Raw genomic sequence first — 20248 nt, forward strand, 5'->3', positions numbered from 1 at the left:
CTTCTGATTCTGTAAAAACATCATGGTCAGCTGCCTCTTAAAAGAACTTTAGCAACAAAACAGTCAGGTGAATAAAAAGGCAGTATTTTTTAGTTGCTTTTTTTTATTATAAGCTTTCATTCTGCCAGCTTTGCTGAGGATTAGAATGTATTGGTTTAAGATTCCTAGTGGAAAGCTTGGTGGTTAGATGTTAAACCAAGGCTTTAATGGGAACAAAATAAAACATATCAATGTTGGCTTACCTATCCTAGTCAGGAAAAGGTCTATTTCTGAGCCTTTACTCAATATAGTAAAACATGTTTCATTCATCAGAAAGGGGAAGGAAGGAAGAATGCAAAAATGAATTGGAGATACCTGAAGTGGTTACAAACACGGTTACCCACATTCTCTCTTAGCTAGACTGAACTACTTCCTAAGCCTCAAAGCACACCAGACACATCGCTGCCATGGGACTTTGGGACTGGCTGCCCCCTCTACCTGGAATTCTCTTCCTCCCTGGAGCCCCAAGTCTCACTTGTTCACCTACTTCTAGTTTTTGATAGAATATTATCGTCTCAATGAGACTCACTGTGATCATCCTATTTAAAATTGATGACACATTTGAACTCCTGATTCTTTTTACCCTATTTCAGAAGTTGACAAACTATGACCCCCTCATCTTTGCAAATAAAGTTTTATTGAAACACAAGCATATTCATTTGTTAACACAGCATATTCATATGGCTGATTTTGCCCTATAACAGGAGTGTTGAGAGACACTGGACTGCTAAGTGCATGGTAGGTTTTCAATAAGTATTTGCTGAATGAATGAATGAATGAATGAATGAATGAATGAATAAAGTATTTTGCAGAGATTAGGCAGTTAGTTATGACCATTATCATTATTTCAATATATACAAAACTTTTCAAAAGAGGAGGATATGCATTTTACCAGCATATATTCCTCAACTTACCACATAGAAAGTTATGAGTATCACAAGACTTTTTCAGCTACTGTGGAAAGTGTGCTCTTATAGGTTTGTCTCTGAGCCTTATATACCTGCTTACCTCTACTAGAACACCTACACAATTCAAAAATAAAAACTAGAGGAAAAAGCTTTTTTAATGAAAGTAAACATCCTTTGCAGCTCTAAGACGTTGGGCTGTTGTCGGGAAGTGCTATTTTCACGTTCAGACAGAGGAATGGCTATTTTTACATTACAGCCAGACAAGACTTAACTTTTGAGCTAAATGGGTAGGTGCATTTTCAAACTATGTCTTTATTTTACCGAAAAGAAGAAGGGAATCGCTAGGCTCACCTTTTGACCAAGGAAATAAAAGCTTCAGCATTCTAGTTCCTCAGCAATTGATAACATTTTTTATATGGGTTACATTTCTTGATAACATCAACAAACACTAATTTATGTAAAGTAGTTTCTTGTCTATTCATGCAAAATACCCACATAGTAACTGCAAAAACATTAAGGTTGAATTGCATCTAACCCAAATTCTGATATTTATTTTTTATTTCTGTCCATATTTATTCTCCACTTCAGTGGTATTTTTTCAAAAGTACAGAGATATCAACCTCCTGATCATTTTTAGATAGTTTTGGAAAGTGAACATGAGCTAAGAGTTATGTGTGGACCAACAGGGTCATCCCATGACAGCCAGGGTCAACCGAGGGCGACTGCATTGGGCAGAGTCTGGAGACATTTTTGATGGTCATGACTGGGAAGGTGCTACTGGCATCTTGATGCTACTTAACATCACCAGTAATGCTGCTGAGCATTCTGCAATTAAGTCCCCTCACCCCCTTATGTTCTGACAAAGATTTTTTTTGTCTAGAATGCTAGTAGTGCCAAGGTTGAAAAAGCGTGCCCCATGGTATAGTTAACATTTCCCCTTTTCCTTTCAAGCCATTGCTTTCTTGCTGCCTTGGTGAAGTCATCTTGCGCAATCTAGGATTAATAATAAGTGCCCATTTCCTTCTTCACTGGGAGGAGATAATGACCATAGGTGCTCTAACACTTTCAAGCATTAAAAATCCCTAAGGAAAAATTATTACTATTTACTAAAACAGAATTATATGTCTGCAGATTTCATGTCTATATTGTCTCAGGGTTGCTTTTTAAAAGTTTAAATAGTTTAGAAGCACTAAAAACCTATATGCTAGCTGTCCCTTTGTGGGGTTGGAAAGAGAAGGCCACAGAACACGAGATGCAGAAATCCAGGTAAAAAATCCACAGCTGGCATGTTTGCTCTTTTTTGTCCCTTTGTGCTCATCCTGTTCCACAGTGCTTCTCCTCTCTCTGCCCTTGTCCCTGGTCTGCCTGACTCCTTTCTTCTCCTGAAGGATAGCTTTGCTCCATCCTCTCATTCCTTCCCCTTAATTCACTGGTATTTCATCAGTTTTCTTTTGTTACTCACACATTCCCTTGGGGTCTCACCCATCACCAAATAGCTCATCAGCATTTTTTCCTGAATATGGTGCCCTTACAAGTTGAATAGAATTTTCTTAATATAACTATAACTGTAACTATAAATATTTCCCCTAAATGTTTAATAACTTTATGCCACCTAGCCCTTCTCAATTAAGTAATGGATAAATTATAAATTAGTACAAAATGAAAACCAGAGAAAGGAATCACTTTATTGAATTATTTATTTGGGGCTGAAAAGGGAAACTTGTGGCTTTAAATTAGGTTCCTAATGTCTAAGACACCTAAATCTTCAAACTGTTGTTAGAAAAACTGTTTGTTTTTAAATTCTATAGAAGTCTTGGAGATAAAAAATATGAACAGTGAAAGGACAGCAAACTCAGTTATTAACAACCACACCTAAAACAAAAGCAAACTAAGTGGACAGCTAGATCAGGAGTGGAACCATAGAAATGAAGATCTCAAGGAGGGTTAGCAACAGGGGAGTGGGAGGAGGAGAAGGGGGGAGAAGGTACAGAAAATAAGTAGCATAGACAGTAGATAGAAAATAGATGGGGGGACAAGAATAGTATGGGAAATATAGAATCGAAAGAACTTGAGACACATGGTCAGAAACTAAAGGGGGGTCATGGTGGGGGTGGGGGGTAGGGTGGAGGGGAATGAAAGGGAGGAAATGGGACAACTGTAATGTCATAATCAATAAGAATATATTTTAAAAAATGAAAAAAAAGAAGTCTGGCTTATGGGGATGTAAGGCTGACATGGTTGGGGTAAGCTTTAAGGGTTGGAACCTCCTATCTTCGACATACAGATCATCTTCTCACAAGAGTTTATGCAAACTAAAAGAATATATCTTAAAATAGGATTATGTCATTGTCTGCATCAGAGTCTGAGGCCAGTGATTAGTATAAAGCATAAGGCTCTCTACTCAGCAAGCTGGAAACACTTTAGGTGTAGAAGAGAGTTTGGATAGTTCATTGGTCCTCCCCATTATGTTCTTTCTTAGGTTTTTTATATATTTTCTTCAAAGAGGATTGTTTGTCTTTATCAATTCAACTGAAGAGGAAATGTAATTTACTTTCTATTTACATCCACTCTAACACCCCACGTCCTTGCTTGCACTGGCCTACAAGGTCTAAAGCTATGGTTGCTGACCCCGCTTCCTACTCCTCTCCATTCCCTCCCTGGGTTCCACGGCTCTGACCCTCCTTGCTGCTCCTCCGACCCTTCCGACACACTCTGGCCTGGAGCTTTTGTACTTGCTGTTCCTTATGCCTCAAATGTTCTTTCCTAGTTTATCCACTTGGCTCACTCTCTCCCAACCTTAAGTTTTTGCTGCAATTTCTCCTCAGTGAGACCTCTTCTGACTGTGTTATTTAACATTACAAACTACACCTTTGCCTTCTTCCTTCAGCTCTCTTGATATTTTTCCCCAGCTCAACAGTTTTTCTTTTTTTTTACATAATAATAATGATCTAACAATCTAAGTTATTTACTCATTTATAATGCATTGTGTTAATTTTCTGCCTGTTCCTGCTAGAATGCAAGCTTCTGATTGGTAGGACATTTACTTGTTTTTCTCGCTAATGCATCTCAAGAGTCTAGAACAGTACCTGGTTTGCAGTAACCATTCTGGACATATCTGTTGAATAAGTGAATGAGTTGGTTTAGCACAGACAGGGACAGAGGGCTGTATTAGGGCAGCAGCTTTTATGAGGAATTTGCAACGCTCAAGAGGGCACCTTGAAGACACCACAAAACAAACACAGAAAGAAGACAGACAGAGAAGGGGTAAAGGAATTTTATGTATTGTGCTTTACAATTTTCCTAGGGTTGGCCTTACTGGCAGGCATCTGGAGTCTAGGAAAATGCTTGGACATAGGTGTTCCTAAACAGCTGTCTCCAGTGTCTTTTAAGACTGTGTGTGTGTGTATGTGTGTGTGTGCATGAGAGAGAGAGAGACAGACAGACAGAAACAGAGAGAGAGACAGAGACAGAGAAAGAGAAAGAGAGACAGAGAGAGAGAGAGAAGAGAGATGGGAAGGCATTGCAATGGTGTTGCTAAGAAATTTCCCACCACTCACTTGACCTCTCAGACCTCCCACCCTATACTCAATCTTTGTGCTCCTACCTGCAGCATGCCATCTGGGTTTATTTTTATAGCCAGACAAAGATGACAAGCTCAAGATATCTCTGGGTATAACCAGGGCCACAATGAGACAAAACAACTTCATTTTTATGAGACACAAGACAAAGATGAGTCATCAGACAAAACAAATGTACTTTTCCAAACCCACCTGTTCCCCCTTGGGAAGTTGTTTTAACCTGATATTCCAGTAGCTCTGGCTAAATTAGAAGGCAGAGTGGAAAGGTTATTAGGAGACAATACGCTCACATCAGTTTATGCTCCTTTCTCCAGTATGAGGGTTCTCCTAGTGAGCACAGCTCTGAGCCTGAGCTCTGTATTAGTTTGGAGGATAAGTATCAGACTGCCCGGGGTTAAATCTTGGCTCCATTACTGGATAGGTATGTGGTTTAAGGAGAGTTATCTAATCATTTTAACCCTCCATTTCTCCATCTGTAAATAGTTCCATGATACTACTGTGAAGGTAAAGTGAGCAAATATACATGTAAAGCATATTGCCTTTCTAAAGTAGAGCTCTTAGGCATGACCTGTGACATAGGTAGGGCCGCCTATATTAAAATGCTGGCTTTACTACTTACTTTCAATGCAACTTATAGTAAGATACTTTACTTCCCTTTGTTTCAGCTTCGTTTCCAAGAGGCAAATTATTTATCTCTAAGGATTATTATGAGGACCCAATAAGATAGTTCAGTCAAGTAACTTAGGAAAGACCTGACACACAGCAAATGAGCAAAAACAGGCAACTTATATACCTTTTATTTACTCCTACAATTTCTATGACTTACTATTACTATGAGAAGGTTGCAAAGAAGAAACAACCCTTGAACTTTATTCTCAGAGAGACTTCTGTCTACAATTTTTAGAAACACTTTCCCTCACCCTTCTACCCATATTTCTTTGTGTATCACTCAAATATAATCGCTTATACAATAGAAATTGGTGAATGGTATCAAGATAACAGAGTACAGGGGTACTCTTCACATTCTTAACTCTACAATCACTGTGGGAGTTTCTTGGATTTTAATTTAAACCACATATTTGAGTGCAAAAGACCTTTTTTTTCAGTTTATGTCACTTGGACTTGGTGATATATTGAAAATAATGGAAGAGATAAGAAGCTGGATATAATTGAGGAATAACTAATTGGTCACTGTGGGAGAGATTACGAGTTGTCTACCTAAACATACTTTGTCCTTCTTTCCGTAATAGTAAAACTGTTGGGTCATAGATGGGCACTCTGCTTTTTACCTGGGGACTCTATTTCCCAGGTGCTTGTAGCTACTTGTACTTTTATAACTCATTTCTTGACAACAGAGTGTCAAAAGAAGTGATATGTGCCTCTTTCAGGTTATACCCTTAAAGAAATGGGTAATGCATACTTCTTTTCCTTTCTTCTTACTCTTTGGGATGTAGATATGATGGTGGGCGTGGAGCAGCTGTTTGAGACCCAGAGGTGGAAGGTTCATAAAGGGAAAGGCAGAGATCATCATCTCTGGATCTTTATACATGAGACAACAAAAACTTTTATCTTGTATTAGCCACTAGACTTTGGAATCTTTTAGCCTGTAACAAATACAGCCAAATTAACCCAATAAAAGTGGTATTTGACTCAACCAAAATCACAAAGGAAGACCATTTCAAACAGTTTGAATGTAATAAAGACATTTTCAGAAGGGAAATGCATTAGCCTTTGAGGAAGATCAATTTAAACTCAAGGAACCGAATAAAGTCTTAAACTTTAAAGTAGTTTCCAAGTCTTTTTTTCATACTTTTCACCATGATGAAGACCCAGCTATGGTGATTAGAACAACTCAGTTATATTTGCAATGTTAGCAATTACCAGAGCTCTTTTGGATTTGTGGTTAGATACCATTTCCTGCAGTTAGAATTTAATCAAGTATCAGTGTGATTATCTAAATAATTTATATCCAGTCCATGGATAGAGTGATATAAATACCAAACTAAATAGTGATGAAGACTCTAGCCAGCAGTGTCCACAGAGCTGTGGATGAGGTGAGCCAAATTCACATGGGCCACCAAAGTCCTGTGGAGGAAAAGGGATGATGACAGGGCCACTCTCTCAAGGGGAGAGCACGCTGACTCTTGCCTTCACAAGCTTTTATTGGCTTTCTGATAGCATACATCAAAGAAGGTTCTCATTTATTATGCTCAGGTTTGCTTCAGGTAATTACTTTTTACAGATAATTTCCTTTTTACAAAGGAAAGGATGTTATTAATTACTTCTTACAGATTAACAAGGGAAAAATATTGCAAATGCAAGGGAACAATAAGAGTAATTGATCTGGGGGGTATGGGAGGGAAGTGGGGAGCACTGGAAGGGTGGGCTGGGATGGGAGTAAAAGACAGAAAACTGTACTTGAAAAATAATTAAATAAATTTTAAAAAAGAAAAAAAAATGAGTGATTGGTCTGGTTACACTCTGTCCTTGGGAGAATTAGCTCAGACTTCAGGAAGTTGCTTTAAAGATATGCAATAAGCTTTTTCTGTTTCAACTCAGGGTGAAGGAGTTTTAGCAAGAGCAAGTCACAAAGCAGCCTAGGTACAATGCAGGCCTGATTTCCCACAAGAGAGCCCGTTCATGGGTTTGGTGTCCTGTGTTCTGCCATGCGCCTGTGGGTTTTTCAATAGGCATGTGCTACATTTGACATTCCACATAGATAGGTTCCCTACAAATAGATCTTAAAATTTAGGATAAAAGGTAAGTATATTAAAATGTCAGCAAGAGGTCAATGCAATCACATCAGGAATGACTTGCTGAAGAATTGCAAGTCTGAATTATTCATTGTGGGCCTGTACTGTTTTTATATTTAAAAAAATTACATGCTAAGGTTGCAATTGATTGCTTATAAGTTTAGATTTAGTCTACAATTTAGAGGTGGTTTACTGCTCCATAAGAGTAAGCCTAAGCTTACACTTAGGAAGTCAGCCTGTCAAAATATACTAAAACTAGTCACACATTTGGGAATCAACACATTAATGGAAGTTGAAAGAAGCAGGTTCATGTTGCAATGTTAAGTCTAAAGTAAAGAGAGGCTTCTCTCAGGCTGAAAGGTGTTACAAAATTGCCTGCACGAATGGCCATGTGCTGTGCTTTCCTTCAGTAAACGTTTGCTCTGAGATTTGGGCTCTTGCGTAGACCCACTGTAGATAATACCCTCTCTGTGGGCCAGGTTTGTCTGATATTATTATACTTGACCTTCCAGCTTGCAGACAAGTATCTTAGGAATTCGTTTGGTATGATCCAACACCTGTGTATCCTTTTATATGCAGGTGAATGAATAAAATAAAGTTTCTGAATATTTAGAGCTGAGACCGGATCACTGAACTCAGTAAACATCATCCATTGAGATTTCATCTGAAATAGCTATTCTTAGGTTCATGTAATCACTTGTGTTTTTATGATAATTTTATGTTTGGGAAGCACACTTTTTAATTATTTAAACAGTGCTCAATTTAAATTGGACATATAAAGAAATGGAGGTGATACTGATCTTGAAAATAAATGATTACTCCACTACACACCAATTAGCCTGCGGGGAAATACTAATAATACTGAATGCTCACAAGAATCCAGAGAAATTGGATCACTTGCCTATTCCTGGTGAAAATGCAAATGGGGCAATTACTCTGAAAAAGAGTTTGGAAGTTTCTTATACTTACCATACAACCTAGCAGGTGCACAATTGGGCATTTATCCTGGAGAAATGAAAACTTATGCTCACACAAAACTTGTACACATATATTCTCAACAGCTTTATTTACAATAGACCTAATTGGAAACAACATAAATGTCCTTCAAAAGGCGAAAAGATAAACGAACTGAGGTAAATCTATACAATGAAATACTACTCTGAAATACAAAGGAATCAATTATCAATGCATACATCAGCTTGGATAGATCTCAGGGCACTATGGTAAGTGAAAAAAAGCCAGTCTCAAAATTGCACACTGTATAAGTTCACGTGTATAACATTATTTTTAAAAAAATATTTTAAATTGGCCCCCAGCTGCCACACTACCACTGCCTAGCAAAGCATCCCCAGATGGCAGCCACACCAGGGATTCTTCCAGTCCATCTCACTCCTGATTTTCTATCAGCTCCAACCGTCCCAGCACTGTCCTGCTCCTTTACTTGAAGGAGCTCAAAGAGTGAAATGAGTTTGAGGACATTTTAGAGGAAAGGAGGCATGTCAGTGACTCGAAGTTTGCGGTGAAGTGCTACAACCCTCTTCTGTATAAGCGAGTCATTCCGTGCAAGCCCAGTGATATTAATGTAGTGTTGTCAATTCTGCAGAGGTGTTTTATGTCACTAAACAGCTTTCCAAGGAATCCCTCCAGTCTGTGGACACCCTCTGAGAGGAAGCCTCTCAGATCTTGGATGAAATGAGCCACAGGCTGCGTCTGGGAACCGCTCGGTTTTTTGCCTTCGCCTGAGCAAAATATTTAAACAAATCTTCTAAAAAGTGTGTGTAAATGAAGAAGGTATTCAGAAATGATAACGAGCCATCCAGAAGCACCCAGTAGTCCTGCTGCGCAGTCATCAGACGTTCTGATGTTCTTGCTTTTATACAACTGTGACTTACCTGTAGCGGTCATAGCAGCAGGAATGGACCTTCCTAGACACGAAAATGGTTGGGGAGCGGCTGTGGATGTCGGGCGCCTTCTTCATGCGGCGCCCCTTCAGTGGGGACACACTCTACTGGGCTGTGTTCTCTGAATATATAAAGACCCTGTTATGGAATGGTCATGCTCCAGTTGAATTTTTCCTCCGAGGGACAAGAAGCTGCTCTGCCAAGACATTCACCCCTAAATGTGGTCTTCTGAATATTGTGATGGAACCATTTTTTCAAAAGAGAACTTTTTGACACCTACCTTGTTCTAATTAGCATCAGTTATGATAAGATATTGGAAGAAACTCTGTATGTGTATGGGCTTCTGGGGTCTCCTAACCCAAAAGAGTTTACAACTGGATTACTGAAAAACAGGAAGATTCTCTCTGGAAATTTTGGCAACATCCACGTGTACTTTGGATACCCTCTGTCCCTCTGATCCCTGGCAGCTGGGAGGATGAACTGAAGTCCATATAACTTGATTCCCAGGTATATTCCTCAGAAACAATAGAGGACATACCTTTGTGACTGAGGTTGCTTATAAAGTGCAGCTTGAGCAGATCCAGAACCTGGTGCTAAGCCTATGGGTCCTTGTCATTGCTATCCTGCTCCAGAACCAGCCATCTGTGGATTTCAACACTCTGGTGGAAAAGAATCTGTGGCTGAAAGGCTTAACCCAGACCTTTGGGGAATTTCTCACTTGTCTAAATAATGAACATGCAGATGAAGAGATCCAGTCCAGCATTCTTCTGCATGCCAATGTCCCCAGCCTTCTCAAAGACTAGGTGGCTCTGAAACTGGATGCCAGATACATGTGGTCTCCATTTCTGTGGTTCTGTTCCTGTTCTAGTTGTTTGCTTAGTTTGCTTTTGTTTTTTTTTTAGGTGTGATTGTTAATTATTGTGAGTTTGCTGTCATTTTACTATTCATATTTTTTATTTTTTCTTAGATAAATTCCTTTAACATTTCATATAATAAGGGCTTGGTGATGATGAACTCCTTTAACTTGACCTTATCCAAGAAGCACTTTATCTGCCCTTCCATTCTAAATGATAGCTTTGCTAGATAAAGCAATCTTGAATGTAGGCCCTTGCCTTTCATGACTTGGAATACTTCTTTCCAGCCCCTTCTTGCCTGTAAGGTCTCCTTTGAGAAATCAGCTGACAGTCTTATATGAATTCCTTTGTAGGTAACTCTCTCCTTTTCTCTTGCTGCTTCTAAGATTCTCTCCTTATTTTTAATCATGGGTAATGCAATTATGATGTGCCTTGGTATGTTCCTCCTTGGGTCCAACTTTTGTGGGACTCTCTGAGCTTTCTGGACTTTCTGGAAGTCTATTTCTTTTGCCAGATTAGGGAACTTCTCCCTCATTATTTTTTCAAATATGTTTTCAATTCCTTGCTCTTCCTTTTGGCACCCCTATAATTCAAATGTTGGAACATTTAAAGATGTCCTGGAGGTTCCTAAGCTTCTCCTCATTTTTTTGAATTCTTGTTTCTTCATTCTTGTCTGGTTGAATGTTTCTTCCTTCTAGTCCACACTGTTGATCAGAGTCCCAGTTTCCTTACAGTCAATGTTGATTTCCTGTACATTTACCTTTATTTCACTTAGCATTGACTTCATTATTTCACCTAATTTGCGACCAAATTCAGCCAATCTTGTGAGTATCCTGATGACCAGCGTTTTGAACTCTGCATCTGATAGGTTGGCTGTCTCTTCATCGCTGAATTGTATTTTTTTTTCTGGAGCTTTGATCTGTTCTTTTATTTGGGCCGTGTGTGTGTGTGTGTGTGTGTGTGTGTGTGTGTGTTGGCATGCCTACTACGTATGAGGAGCAGAGCCTTAGGTGTTTGCCAGGGTGGGGCAATCCCCATCACTGCTTTGTGACCCTGTATGTGGGAAAGGGGTCAAGAGGGAACAGTGGTACTTGCTCTACTCTCTGCTGGATTTCAGTCACTTCCTCCACTTCCCACAAGCAAAGTGGGCCCTTCTGGTGCTGATTTTCAGGTGGGTGAGCTTGTGTATGTTCTAGGATGCTGTGGGTCTCTCCAACAAACTCTCCTGTGAGGCTGGGAATTTCTTCTGCTGCCATCTCAACTCCCACAGGTGTTTTCAATCAGTGGTTTGAAGCTTTATTTTCCTGTGCTGGGACCCCAGGTTGTGAGAGCAGTCTCACTACCCCAGGTTGTGAGAGCAGTCTCACTTCCCCAGGTGTTTCTCCTGCTTTATCTGCACATGAATCTGGGGCTGCCCACTCCACCAGCCACCGCCTTGCCCACCCCGGCCCTCCACTGCCACTTTGCCATGAGTCCTCTCTGCCCAGCTGCCTGTCTCTGCACCTCCTACTGGTCTGGATGGATGTTTCTTCAACTCCTTAGTTGTCAGACTTCTATACAGCTTGATTTTCTGTCAGTTCTGGTTGTTTTTTGTTTTTAAATTATTGTCCTTCTTTTCGTTGTACAAGGAGGCGCTATGTGTCTACCTATGCCTCCATCTTGGCTGGAAGTCTTATTATCTTCTGATGTACAGGAAAAATGCCTCAGCAGTTTTGGTGAGGCTAAGTGGGGTAGAGAAGAAGCAGGTAAATAATGGCTGTACATTTAATTTGAATGAATCTGCCATGACAAAATTAGAAGAAATGCTTGGTTGTATGATACCAGTAGGAAAACCAGCAACTGTGGCAACTGCAAAACTTTAATAATTGCACATGCACCCCCGGCCAATCGCAGGCTAGAGCACGCTTTGAAGCCACCTATCCACTGCACTTCCCCCACTGCCCTCCTCTATATAACTCCCTCCATTTTGAAATAAATTTGCAGCTTGATCAGAATCCTTTGTCTTGCTGCCATTCTTCGCGCCTCCTGTCCCATCCCCCTTCATCCGTTACAGGTATATCGGCGGACCCCGTTGACTGCCTCGCGGGCCGAGGCAACTGGCGCCCAACGTGGGGCTCCACTGATCGCCTGTGCGGATCGCTGTCCCCTTCGATCGCAGCGTTTTCGCCCGGCTCACGCGACTACTCGGCCGCGCGCTGGCATTCCCAGAGGACCCCGTTCCCCGACAGCGGCATTTCAAAGGTAAGACGCAGCCATGGGACAGGCATGTTCACAACATGATTTGTTCGTTGCTCAATTAAAAGAGTCTCTCAAGGTGCGCAAGATAAGAGTTCGTAAAAAAGATTTGAATTCCTTTTTCACTTTGGTTTTTAAAATCTGCCCATGGTTTCCTCAGGAGGGTAACATTGACTCCCGCGTCTGGCGCCGTGTAGGAGACTGTCTAAATGACTATTATAAGGTTTTTGGCCCCGAGACTATCCCTATAACTGCCTTTAACTATTATAACCTCATTACAGACATCCTTAAAAACCACAATAACTCCCCTGACATACAGCGCCTTTGCAAAGAAGGGCAAGAAATTCTCCCGCAGTCACTCCCCGGCCCCCCTCCAAAGCCCCCCTCAGTCCACGGCCTTCCCGACGTTCGTGCTGACTCGCTTTCGCGACCTCCCTCACGAGCGCCTTCAAACTGTCCTTCTGTCTCCATCCAAATAGATACAGACCCTCAAGTCCCTTCTCTGTACCCTCCCCTTCAGGAGTTCTATTCCTCTGCTCCACCCCCCAATTCCCAGGACCCCGGCGACCAGTTAGACCCCTCTGAACAGGCAGAGTTAGAGGACGAGGCCGCTCGCTACAATAATCCTGACTGGCCACCGCTCGTGGCGGCAGTCCTTCCGCCATTCAAACCGCCTCCTTATAGTACCTCTCACGCACCCGCCGCCGCCATTTTGCCTTCAGCGCATGGCGCGTCCGCCATTTCACCCGCGGCGTGCAAGGCACCCCCATGCCTCTAGCTGTCTCCACCAACATATCAGCCCTGAATATCACCGAACAAAACTGCACCCTCAGCATACCCTTTAGAGTTCAGCCTATGCTCTTTGACTCCTCCCCTTGTATCTATAAAAGTTCACAAAATAATTCTTTTGATATTTCTGTTGGTTTCGCCAGCTTTACCAATTGTAGCCACACGCTTAATTACAGCACATCCCTCTGTCCTGGCCCAGGGCGAGCATTCGTGTGTGGTAATAATCTAGCTTTCACCGCCTTGCCCGCCAATTGGACAGGGCTATGTGCCTTAGCTGCCTTATTACCTGACATAGACATCATCCCAGGAGATGAACCTGTCCCCGTCCCTGCTTTTGACCACTTCGCAGAACGACACAAAAGAGCCTTAGCTGTTATTCCCCTGCTTGTTGGTCTAGGAGTCTCTGGAACAGTAGCTACCGGAACTACAGGATTAGGAGTCGCAATTCACTCCTATACAAAACTTTCCAAACAACTTGTCGATGATGTCCAAGCCTTATCAAATACTATTACTGACATTCAAGACCAATTAGATTCCCCTAGCAGAAGTAGTCCTACAGAATAGACGAGGTCTAGACTTACTCACAGCAGAGCAGGGAGGTATCTGTTTAGCTTTACAGGAACGATGCTGCTTTTATGCCAACAAGTCAGGCATCGTACGGGACAAGATCAAGACCCTTCAAGAAGACCTGGAAAAACGGCGAAAAGCTCTGACTGAGAGCCCTTTCCTTACAGCCTTCAACGGACTGCTCCCCTTTCTTCTCCCTCTCCTCGGGCCTTTAATAGCTATCATTCTTTTCCTGACCTTTGCTCCCTGGGTTCTCAGGCGCACCACAAACCTCATCCGAGACCAACTTAACTCCCTTCTTGGCAAACCTATCCAGATACATTATCACCAGCTAAAAATGAATGAACCTGGCACTGACTCGCAGCGTTTTCTCCGAGAATGTCCTCGCGCATAAACTCCCTTTTACACCCCTACCTCCTACGGGAACAGTATAACTCTTGGCATTATACTTTACATATCAATTGTAATGGATACCGCTAGGTGCAGAGCAAAGCATCGCAAGGAGAAGCTACCCCGAAGGTGGCCCTGCCATGTCTCCTGAGAGGCAAGTCGGCTTGCATAGAGGTCAGTGCCCCAACCCTCTCCTCCGAAAAGGGTGCTTCAGAGCTCCGGACGAGCTCAAGGGAGGAGCCAGACCTCTGCCTCCCCCTAGCCGGTTAATGTCCACTCCTCACCTTAAAAATAAAAATAAGGGAGGAGATGTTGGGGGCTGGGATAAGCCTGAAACAGGCTGATACAATCAGGCCTGAAGGTTGCGCCTGAATAACAGGATGCTGCGGTTAGGAGCCATAGAACTCCCCCTCCTGGACATGCGGGTGGCACACCAATCAGTGCCTTGATCACGCGCCCGCCATGCACCCCCCGGCCAATCGCAGGCTAGAGCACACTTTGAAGCCACCTATCCACTGCACTTCCCCCACTGCCCTCCTCTATATAACTCCCTCCATTTTGAAATAAATTTGCAGCTTGATCAGAATCCTTTGTCTTGCTGCCATTCTTCGCGCCTCCTGTCCCATCCCCCTTCATGCGTTACAGGTATGGCTTGCTCGCGGGGGCCAAATGGTTATGAAAATTTTGGTAATAAAATCTCCGAGGACTCTTACTACAGCAAATAGGGGTCTAAAGGGAAAGACCCTTCTTTCTTCCGAGACTTTGAGACTCAGGGCTCAGGGGAGAGGAAGGTGTGACGGGTTAGAGTAATCGGTGTGATCATGTCCGCTATTGTGATACAGAAGGCACTTATGTCCTACCCTGTGTGTGTTTTAAAATAGAACCATCTTTTGGAAATATGTTTGGAAAAACAAAAGTAATATTTTAAATTATTTTTAGTTATTTTATTGTATTTTTTCCATTACCATTAGGTCCCTTTATATGCCCCTCCCCCTGCAATTGTCACCCTGTTGTCTATGTTCATGAGTCATTTTCCCTTTTGCTCAGTCCTTCCATCCCCTACTTTCACCCTGCTTTAGCTGTCATCCTGCTCTCTATCTATGAGCCTGTCCCCATTTTCCATTTTAGTTTAATTTGTACATTAGATTCCACATATGAGCAAAATCATATGGTATTTGTCTTTCTCTGACTGGCTTATTTCACTTAGGATAATGTTCTCTGGCTCCATCCATGCTGTTGCAGAGGGTAAAATTTTCTTCTTTTTAGTACTTAGTAGTATTCCACAATGCAAATGTCCCACAGTTGTTTTATCCAGTCATCTACTGATGGACACTTGGGCTGCTTCCATATCTCAGCAATTGTAAATAATGCTGTAGTGAACATAGGGGTGCTTATGTTCTTTCAAACTAATGTTTTGGGTTTCTTCAGATATATGCCCTGAAGTGGGATTGCTGGGTCAAAAGTTAAATCCATTTTTAATTTTTTGAGATCTCTCCATACTGCTTTCCATAGTGGCAGCACCAATCTGCATTCCCATCAGTACAAAAGTGTTTCCCTTTCTCCACATCCTCATCAACCCTGTTTTTTTAATTTATTGATGATAACCAAACTATAAATGTGAGATTGTATCTCATTATGGTTTTTATTTGGATTTCTCTGATAATTAGTGATGTTGAGCATCTTTTTCTGTCTCTATTGGCCATCTGTATGTCCTCTTTGGAGAAGTGTCTTTTCTGTACTATTTTTGCAATTTCTTGTGAATTTATAATTATTTAAATACAAAATTTTAAAAATAACAATTACATTAGCTTACCAGCTATGGAAGTTTATTTTTTGTCTTTTTATTTTATGGGGGTAATGAAGCAAGAATTGGAGAGCATGCCAAACTGCTTTAATCAGAACAGTCCTGATTTTATCTGTTTATCCATTGGGGAAGAGTTCTGATGAATAGAGAATTTCTGGAATAAGTTTGAAAACAACTTCTAAAAGGATACAGAAAAATTTTCAGATAATCAAAATCTAGTCATGTGCAATAATTAGGAAAAGTAGGTGTAGTGTGCTCTACAAGGCAGTTTGATTATTGTAACAAAGGGTTATAGCTTTCAAGGGAAGTGATTACAAGTAACCACACATTTTAGATATGGTATCAGAATGGTTTGTTATGGAATTATAGCTGCTGATTTAACCCTAGCTAATATACTGTTTCTTGCAGTACACAGAAATGAAATTGTTGATGGTCTCTTCCTAGAAGTTATTTAAAACAAGCAGCTAGTAGTGCAGTGATTTTTTTCAATCTCAGAGCCTATGAGGCAAGACAAGACAGCTACAAAACTACTTAACCACCACAGGATTGGTTGCCAATATAAACCACATCTCTAAATATTCAAAAAAATTATTTGCTTCCATGAAATTTTGTCTTCTTCAGAGATTTTGGACAGCGGACAGCCTGAGGTGGTTGAAAATTTCCTCATGTGAAGGATTTCTTGTAGCATCTGTGGAGGCAAAGCTTTCCTGGTCAGACCTGACCAGATGTGGTTTGACCCTTCAATCTCCATCCCCAACATATCTACTCAGAGCCCCAATAAGTTTCTTCTTCCAGGGATGGGTGGCTGATTATTGCTGTGGTACCGAGATGGGGCCTCGGAGTAATTACAGAGTTAGCCTTGTGGTTGTCTTCCAGGAAATGGCAAGCACCACTTGCCCTAGTATGTCCCTGCAGATTTCACTCGGGGACAACAGGAAACAAATGCCATGTAAGGACATCCTGTAGAGCTGCTGCTTTTCTTTGGAAAACTGAGTAGTAGGTATGTTCTCAGTCGCCATCTCCATTTTTCTCCTTCCTAAAGCAATTTGAAGCTGATCATTGAGAAGTACACACGGTGATCTTCAAAAGGATTTACGTGAACTTTTACACCAGGATTTTGAATTCTTGATTTTGACCTTCCTCTCTTATAGTGATTCTGAGAATGCTCTTGCAGCTAACTTTTTAAACACTATTCTCTTACTGCCAAGTCTCCTGGAAAGGTCTTCAAAGGATTTCTCTGTTTTCATCATTTATTTGAGAGAACAGTTAGCTTTATTAGCTTGTGGCCAAAAATAGATTTAAAAAATATAACTTAGTTCTCAGAATTAAACTTAGTTTCAGAAATTTAACTTTACTCTGAACTGTTAAATTTGGATGTGTAATGTGAAATTGGAGCAGGAGGACAGGAAGCCTGCTGTTTGTGGGGAGACAAGCCAGACAGGATCTTCTCAGGTGTCCCCACCGTCTATTGCTCTTGGCCACTTGTGCTATTTTCCTACCACAAAAGGAAATGTGAGGGAGTTGTAATGTGAAAGGAGGCCATAGCAGGAAAAGCTCTGGAATGTCCTGGAATATTATGAGGCCATTAAAAGTAATGAATTAGAGCTAATCCAAATAATTTTGGAGAATTTCCACAAATTATTGTTGAGAAAGAAAAACAAGATGCAGAAGAGTGTGGTGCTTTATGGAGTACTCAGCATTGGTCTCTCTTGCTTGCGGGTTGTGCATTAGGCAGGGGCAGTTGCTAAATCAGCATTGGTGAATAGGAGTGTAGGCTGGACACATGCATAGCCTCTCTCCCTGACTCAAAGCAACTTCATCCACTTGCCTGTTGTACTCACAGTGGCTGGCTGATGGCAGAGGATGGCTGGTGTTGGCTGGCTGAGTAATTTTTGCGTACCTGATTATTTGGTGCTCCTTTGTGAGTGTTCACATGTATTGCACATATTATGAAACTCCTAAGACCTCATGGTTGATCTGTAATGTCTCACTGTGTGCCTGTTTCCCAACGTCCCTTTTTCCTGATATTCCAAGTTTTCTCCTTTTAGGCTTCTGTAATGAGTTGAACAATGTCTTCCCAAAATTCATATTTACCTAGAACCTCAAAATATAACTTTACTTGGAAATATTGTCTTTATAGATGTAATTAGTTAAAAATCTTGAGATAAAATTATTCTGGGTTTAGAGTGGGCCCTAAATCCAATGTCTGGCACTCTTACAGAAGAGAAGAGGACACTGAGAGATCCAGAGAGAAGGCAGTATGACAGCAGAGGCCGGGATCAGCATGATGGGTCTGTAACCCAGGGAATGTCAAGGATTGCTGGCAATCGCCAGAAGCTAGAAGCGGGGCTTGGGATGGTTTCTTTCTCAGAGCCTCCAGAAGAACCAACTCTTCTGACACCTTGATTTCAGATTTCTGGCACCCTTGAACTATGAGGAAATAAAATTAAGTCAGTCAATTCATGGCAATTTGAATGGCAGCTCTAGGAAATCAGCACTATATCTAATTAGCCGACCAAGCACTTGTCACCGTCTCTGAGTCCATGCATGTTCTGAACTTGGACTAATTTTCTCTTCACACAGAGTGGTTGGTAAGAGCTCCCATAGCCTGAAGCTCTACCTATTGAGAGGGTTTCCCTTATTATTTTCTATCAGGCTACCCTTTGGGCATCTGTTAGCAGATTTATCTCACACAATAAAACTGATATATTAAATGAAAATTTTCTGTATATTGAAAGATATCTTTAAGAAAGTGGAAAAATAAAGTGAGATAAAATATTTGTAAAGATAAAATATGGTAAAGAATTAATAGCAGGAATGTAAAAGATATCTACAAGCTAATAAGAAAACAACAATGAGATATCATTTAAAACCCAATCAATTGGCAAAATGAAGAAGTCTAATACCATTAGATATTGGAGATGTGGATCAGTATATTAGTGTATACTTCATCAGTAGTAGTATAAATTGATTTAACAATTTTGGAAAATAATTTGGCATTATGTTTTAAAGTTGGGTCTACTCTTAGATATATGTTTTACTACAAAGAAAAATATTTTGCTATATAACTTGAGTAAAAATTAAGCCTCCAAAGGTTAGATACACCCCCTTTTTAATAAAAATTATATTATCAATATACTTGAAAAAAAGATTCTATTTATTTATTTTTAGAGAGAAGGGCAACAAGGGAGAAGGAAAAGGAGAGAAATATCAATGTGAGAGAGAAACATCTGTCAGTTGCCTCTCACTTATACCCCAACTGGGGGCCAAACCCAAAACCCAGGCATGTGGCCTGAATGGGAATTGAATTGGTAACCCTTCATCTCTCATAAGGATGCCCAACCAACAGAGCCATATCAGTCAGGGGCCCAATATACTTTTAAGAAATATTCATATTGTGGTAAAACTATAGTTCTAATGGGCAAAAGGAATAATAGTAAAAGTTGCAGAATATTGTTTACTTCTAGTGGAGAGAGACAGCATACAAGATAGGGAAGAGAATGTAGATAGATGTTCAAAATGATAAATATTGTATTTTTATGCTAGTTGGTTTGTACATAGTTATTTATTGGTTAACATACAAACACGTAAGTAACTATGCAAGTATTTAAGTAAGTAAAGGCCATGCCTAGGTCAAGAATGAGACTGTGCCATAGACCAAGAGTTATGATCAGTTAAGTCAAGTTATGATTAGTCAAGTCTTAGGTACCTAGTATTGAAAACACCTGGACTTTTGATTGTACAAAGATGTTCTTGGTTAACTCAACATTGGGATCAAGAAGAGCCCTGGACCTGGGACAGGAGGAGAGACAGGATGGGTCTGAGAGGGAGGGGAAAATAGACCCAGGGAAGTCACAAACATGGCCTAGGGAGGAAAGCTTGTCAGAAATTCCCTGTGAGAGATGGTCCAGGAGCTTGGAAAACAGATGCTTAAGCATCCATTTTAAGCTCTGGTATAAGTAACCTCCCTTATCCATAACCCACAATGAAAATCGGCTACATAGATAAGATAAATAATAATAAAAAAGTCTTCATTCAATCACTTGTTCATTACACACATTTGTTGAGGTCCTACTATGGCAGGTACAGCACTAGCATTGTAGCAACACACCAGGTAGGCCAATCTCTGTCTTCATGGGGCCAATATATAATTTTCCAGATGACATTAAGTGGTAGTGTAAAAACTGAAGCAGCAGAAAGAAGAAGGAGAGCCAGAGTGAAGGTGATTTATACTGGTAGTGTTTAGAGTGAGGGAAGAGAAAACAAGCACAGGTACGATTACTCGTAATGGGTGAGAACAAAGGAATAGAGGAGACAGTGAACAGGGATTCAGGACTCGGGATTCAGGACTCATGATTCTGCAGAAGCAGGAACTTGTGATGACAAATGTCTAAGAGGACATTTCTTTTACAGAAAATCATAGAAATATT

At 40.8% G+C, this 20248-nt stretch overlaps 1 pseudogene; it reads left to right on the forward strand.

The window, feature by feature from the left end:
* The first annotated feature begins 1642 nt into the window (after positions 1 to 1642).
* Positions 1643 to 13621, forward strand: LOC119039622 (dihydroxyacetone phosphate acyltransferase-like; annotated as a pseudogene).
* Positions 13622 to 20248: the final 6627 nt, after the last annotated feature.

Source organism: Artibeus jamaicensis, unplaced genomic scaffold (assembly GCF_021234435.1).
Source record: "Artibeus jamaicensis isolate MK-2021 breed Jamaican fruit bat unplaced genomic scaffold, CSHL_Jam_final contig_452, whole genome shotgun sequence".
Taxonomy (NCBI): Eukaryota; Metazoa; Chordata; class Mammalia; order Chiroptera; family Phyllostomidae; genus Artibeus; species Artibeus jamaicensis.